We start from the raw sequence: 5620 nt of genomic DNA on the forward strand, positions 1-5620 counted from the left end.
CCCCCCCCCCCCCCCCCCCCTGCGTCTTCTGACTTGTGCCTGTCCACAGCTCGGCTGGTGGTACCGCTTCCTTTGTCACAGATCAGAATGTCCTGAAAAGCCGACCCCTCCCTGCCGAAGCAAAGACCTTCCTGATGCAAGCTCCAGAGCCCCTTTCTGCCCCGCCTCTGGTCCTCCACTTACGTCCAGTCTCCCCAGTCCCCCAGCATCTCCATTCTGCTTAAACTGTGGCTTCTGGGCTGGCCCCACAGCCTAGGGCTAGAAGAAGTAGGTCCAACATGGGCGACTGTGATTTGAATCCCGCCCCAGGTGACTTGAACAACACACTAGGCCCGTGTGCGGTGCATGCCCCAAACCCAGACAGAGGAGCAGAAGGGCTTGTGGCACCTGCTGCATGGAGGAGGGGGACTCTCTCTGGCATGTACACATGTCCGCTGGCATTAAAGGAAAGTTTTCTTTTTTAAATCGCGGCTTCTGGGAAGGCCTCTGTGAGGCGCTCCTTTAAGGCTTTCTTTGCCTTTTTGGCACCTGAAAAAGGGAGCCAGACATCTCGGCACCAGTTTATGGAATGCCTCTCCCGTAGGCTGCTTCATTGGGGTCCGTGCAGTGCCTAGGACGGTGTTTTGCATACAGGCTGGTGCTTCCAGTTTAAACAAACTGAACTCTGGGCCCAGCCGCAGGGATGCACAGAGACTACTACCACTTGAGAGGCTGGAAGCCACCAGGGAAGCCCAGGTTCAGTTCCGGGGCCAATTGTGCATGATGGACATGGTTCATGCACCTGTGTGCTCCCTGACTGGGAGGCTGAGGCGGGAATGTGACGGCACAGCCAGACTTGTCAAAAATGCCTGTCTTTGTCTCTCTTCACTTTTCTCTCTCATCCTGTCTCTCTCTCTCACGAAGGAAACTTTGTTTTCCCCCCAAAATTAACTCTAGCCTTTATTACACTCTGCCACATACTGTGGTTGATGCCCCTATGGTTCATGTCCCGGTCGCTAACCTACTTCTTAGAGGTACAGCATGTCTCCGATTCTTCTTTGCACCTACCCTTGCACAGGAGAAGTAGTGGTAGTGGATTGACACCAAATGCAGTCGAATTTAATTTCAAGGGGACCCGCAGTTAGGGTAATTGCTATGTCGCTGGACTCCCACATAGTCAACCCCAGTTCGAGTCCTGGACCCGGTGGCTTAAACTCACATCGGGCGCGTGTGCGTGCATGCCCAAGATCCCAAGAGGAGAATGGAGGAGAAGGGATTGCGGCGTGGCCACCCCCCTGGAGGATGATTTCTTGCTTTCTGTCTTTCTAGCTTTCTCTTTCTGGCGAGGCCATGCACCCTATAGCAAAAACTTCTCAAAAAATTTTTGATTTTAAGTAACAATGGTGTATGTTGACTGGAATAAAAAGTAAATTTCTGACAATACATTGATCTATGGAAAAATTATTTGAGTATTCATATATATTTTATTAAACTATCATATAAAAATAGTAAAAGCCAAAAAGTTGGTTGTTCTGATTTTTTAACAAAGAATTTTTTTTTTTACTTTGCTATCGGGCACATGCACTCACTATTGAGAGAGGGAGAGTGAGAAAGTAAGCTGCTAGTTTCGGGACTCAGAACATGCTCAGCCATGTGGGCGTCCAGCGCTCTAACCACCACGCCACCTGCTGGCCCCGGGTTTTCTGATTTTAATCAGAGCTTGGCGTGTATACAGCATATCTGTGGGGCACTTTGGACACAGAACTATGTTACTCTGTATCTTTTAATGCCTTTTTTTAACTGCTATAAGCAGGCACACTCATATATTTTAGATAGTACAACGTAGAATTGCCTTACATTTCAATTTAATCTTGGTAGTTTCTGTTTTGTTTTTGAGAGATTTTTTTTCTGTAGGGCATGTGTGCTCGCCAGAGTGACAGAAAGCAATAAATCACTCCCCAGGGATGTTGACCATGTCACAATCCCTTCTCCTCCATTCTCCTCTCGGGCTTTTTGGGCATGCCTGCTCACAATTCAGTGTATCGGGCTGCCGGGCCTGGGACTCAAGCCACGGTCAACCATGTGGGAGTCCAGTGCTTTAACCACTACACCACTTTCTGGACTTAATCTTGGTAGTTTTTACCTTGTTGGTTTCTTTCTTCTTTTGGGGGGGGTGGTGGTGCAGGGGAGGCTATTTTCAGAGAATATAAGTATCATACTCTGGAAATCTTATTTCACTTTTTTCCGCCAAATGTGCAAGCGCGCATTTTTCTTGGTACCTTAAAAAACGTGGCAAAACCAGGCTGTGGACTGCAGTGAGACTCCATTTCTTTAGCCGTAAGATTGTGCTGGCACTGACGCTCCTCAGGATGCGTGGCACCGCGAGATCGTCCCTGCGAGGCTCTGAGCAGAGTGCCCGGCACACGCACGCAGAACACGGTTAGGTGGTCTTTACTCTTTTGTTTTAATGGGAGGGAGCTGTGTATTCGGTGGGGAAAGTCTCAGAATGAGTCCGCTGGACTTTTCTGGTGTCTTCTTGTTCACGTTCATGAATAGCAGTGGCAGGAAGTGGCTCCGTGGAAACTTCTGTGTCTCACGTCACCTCAAAACCCACAGGACAGTAAGTCACTTGTTGGCCTAAATAACGATAGGTATAATTTCATTTTTTTTAATACGTGTTTTCATTTATTGAGGTCAGTGCATTTGTGGCGAACAATTGAAACCTGACAAGAAAAATCGAGGGTAGCCTGGGCACTGCTCAATTATTACTCCAATCAGATTTTAATTAGCACCAGATGCAGAAGGAAGTGCTATTTTTACTATCTATTACCAGGCTCTTGCTTACATATTTACCCTGGGGTTAGAGGTGTTTTATTAATTATTTTTGTTGGCAACCAAGACAGTATTTTGACTTCTAAATTGAAAGTTGCCCAACTGTTTAAACACTAATAACCATCGTAAGAAATGAACAGTGCTGTTTACCAAGTGTGAACAAATCTCTACCAACTAAAGTAATGTATTGCTAAGATGAGGTTATTAGGCTTCACTTTTATCCATAATGTTATTCCAGACCCTATCACTTACAAATTATTTTTTAATCCAAATTAAAATGACTTTCTCGAATTGGAGTCCTTTTAATCAGGACGAATTGTCAACACATATTTGCATTTCTTTTCGTCTGATATACTTTCCTGATGGAAAGGTTAGCATTGCTTAATTATATGTTTTTGGAGCAGCCTTAGAGAGTCGGAAAAGTTCCATAAATAAACCGAAAGTTACATTTTAGAAAGCAGACTAATGAAGTATGAACCAACCTAATGACAACAGTAAATGGGAACATGAAAAAACTCCAATCCTTTTACAAAATAATTAGATACTAAGGGACTTCTAGGGGGGCCCGGAGTAAACTCAGGTGACCCTGTCTTATTTATTAAGACTGATGAGCTTCGGTGGGCATGCTTCTTCCTTTGCCCCTGCCACTTTTCCGCATTTTTTACATGCTGTCTAGAAGTTTGCAACTTTCATGCTGTATATTTTTTCCCATCTGACTTTTATGACTTCCCCCATAAAATGTATTGGTTGTCTGAGTCTCACAAATCCTGAACTGCTTAATGGCTGAGGCTGCATCCATTACACCGTGATGTGTGTTTGTGTGTGTGTTTTCCTGACATCTGTGTAGATAGCTTCTGAAATTTACAAAACCTTTGTAGCTAATCCCATAGGTTGACCTGAGCAGGGGCAGTGTTTGTTGCTGCTAATTACACAGAGCAAACCTTGGGGAAATAGGCCCTTTGTTAATAAGGCTGAATTTGAGCAGGCACCTAAACATTGCTAAACAGTGTGGAGAGTTTCTCCTCTGGGCCTTTACAACCTGGTCTCCTGCCTGCCTCTTTTTTCTTCATAGATGGTCTGGCCACGGCTTCCTTGATGTGCATATTAATTGCCAGATCAGGAGGAAGTAGGAGCTTTCTTTGGCAACAGGGTGTACCACAAACAGCTGTGTGATGGGGCACATGTGGATTCTTAGGTGTGACCTAACACTAGTGTTCCTACCATGGCATTATGTGTCTGTCAGGGTTTTCTGTTAGGCTTTTTCCTTCCTAGGGCTTGAAAACCTGCTCCCGTATTTCAGTGGTTATCTCTAACACTGGCCAGAAATCCCACTGCTATCAATCAGTTATGCTACCTCTGAATATCAGCCTCTGATTGATAGCTCATTAAAACCAAGGCAGGACTGGCAGGGGGCATGGTGGTTGAGGGCACTGGATTCCCACATGGCTGACCACGGTTCAAGTCCCAGACCTGGCAGCTTGCTTTCTCTCTCTCTGTCTTTTTCTTCCTCCCTGGTCAAATTAAAAATAAATAAATAAAGTTAAATAAAATCCTTCTTTTCTTTCTTTTTTTTTTTTTTAAGAATTATTTTATTTAACTTTATTTATTTATTTTTAATTTGACCAGAGAGGAAGAAAAAGACAGAGAGAGAGAAAGCAAGCTGCCAGGTCTGGGACTTGAACAATGGTCTGCTACATGGGAGTCCAGTGACATAGCCATTACACTAACTGCTGGTCCAAATAAAATAATTCTTTTCTTTCTTTTTTTTTTTTTTAAGAATTATTTTATTTAACTTTATTTATTTATTTTTAATTTGACCAGAGAGGAAGAAAAAGACAGAGAGAGAGAAAGCAAGCTGCCAGGTCTGGGACTTGAACAATGGTCTGCTACATGGGAGTCCAGTGACATAGCCATTACACTAACTGCTGGTCCAAATAAAATAATTCTTTTCTTTCTTTTTTTTTTTTTTAAGAATTATTTTATTTAACTTTATTTATTTATTTTTAATTTGACCAGAGAGGAAGAAAAAGACAGAGAGAGAGAAAGCAAGCTGCCAGGTCTGGGACTTGAACAATGGTCTGCTACATGGGAGTCCAGTGACATAGCCATTACACTAACTGCTGGTCCAAATAAAATAATTCTTTTCTTTCTTTTTTTTTTTTTTAAGAATTATTTTATTTAACTTTATTTATTTATTTTTAATTTGACCAGAGAGGAAGAAAAAGACAGAGAGAGAGAAAGCAAGCTGCCAGGTCTGGGACTTGAACAATGGTCTGCTACATGGGAGTCCAGTGACATAGCCATTACACTAACTGCTGGTCCAAATAAAATAATTCTTAAAAAAAAAAGGAGGGGGGACTCTCTTTAGAGTAGATATGTATCTGATTTGGGGTGTATTGATTTGCATAATTTAGCAAATAAAGTACTTTATAGTTAAAGATCTGGAGGCATTTCCTTTTACCTAACTTTAAAAAAAAAGTACCATTTATATTGTGACCGAGATTCGTCATGGAGAGCGGTCCTGTGAAAGGGAAACGGAGCAGGGGAAGCGGCCGGGGAGCACAGCAGCCACCCTGAGAAAGCTTTACCTGAGGCTTAGTTATTACTGTCAGGTCCACTCAAAAAAAGGGTGGAGGGACCAGCAGGTGGCGTGCTGGTTAAGGACGCTGGACGCCCGCATGGCCGACCACGATTCGAGTCCCAGACCTGGCGGCTTGATTTCTCACTTTCTCTCTCGCGCTCTGGCTCTCTCTCGCTCTGTCCCCCTCTGGCCAAATCAAAAATAAATAAATAAAGTTAAAATAAAATA

The sequence above is a fragment of the Tupaia chinensis genome, unplaced genomic scaffold (assembly GCF_000334495.1).
Source record: "Tupaia chinensis unplaced genomic scaffold, TupChi_1.0 Scaffold000155_1, whole genome shotgun sequence".
Lineage (NCBI taxonomy): Eukaryota > Metazoa > Chordata > Mammalia > Scandentia > Tupaiidae > Tupaia > Tupaia belangeri.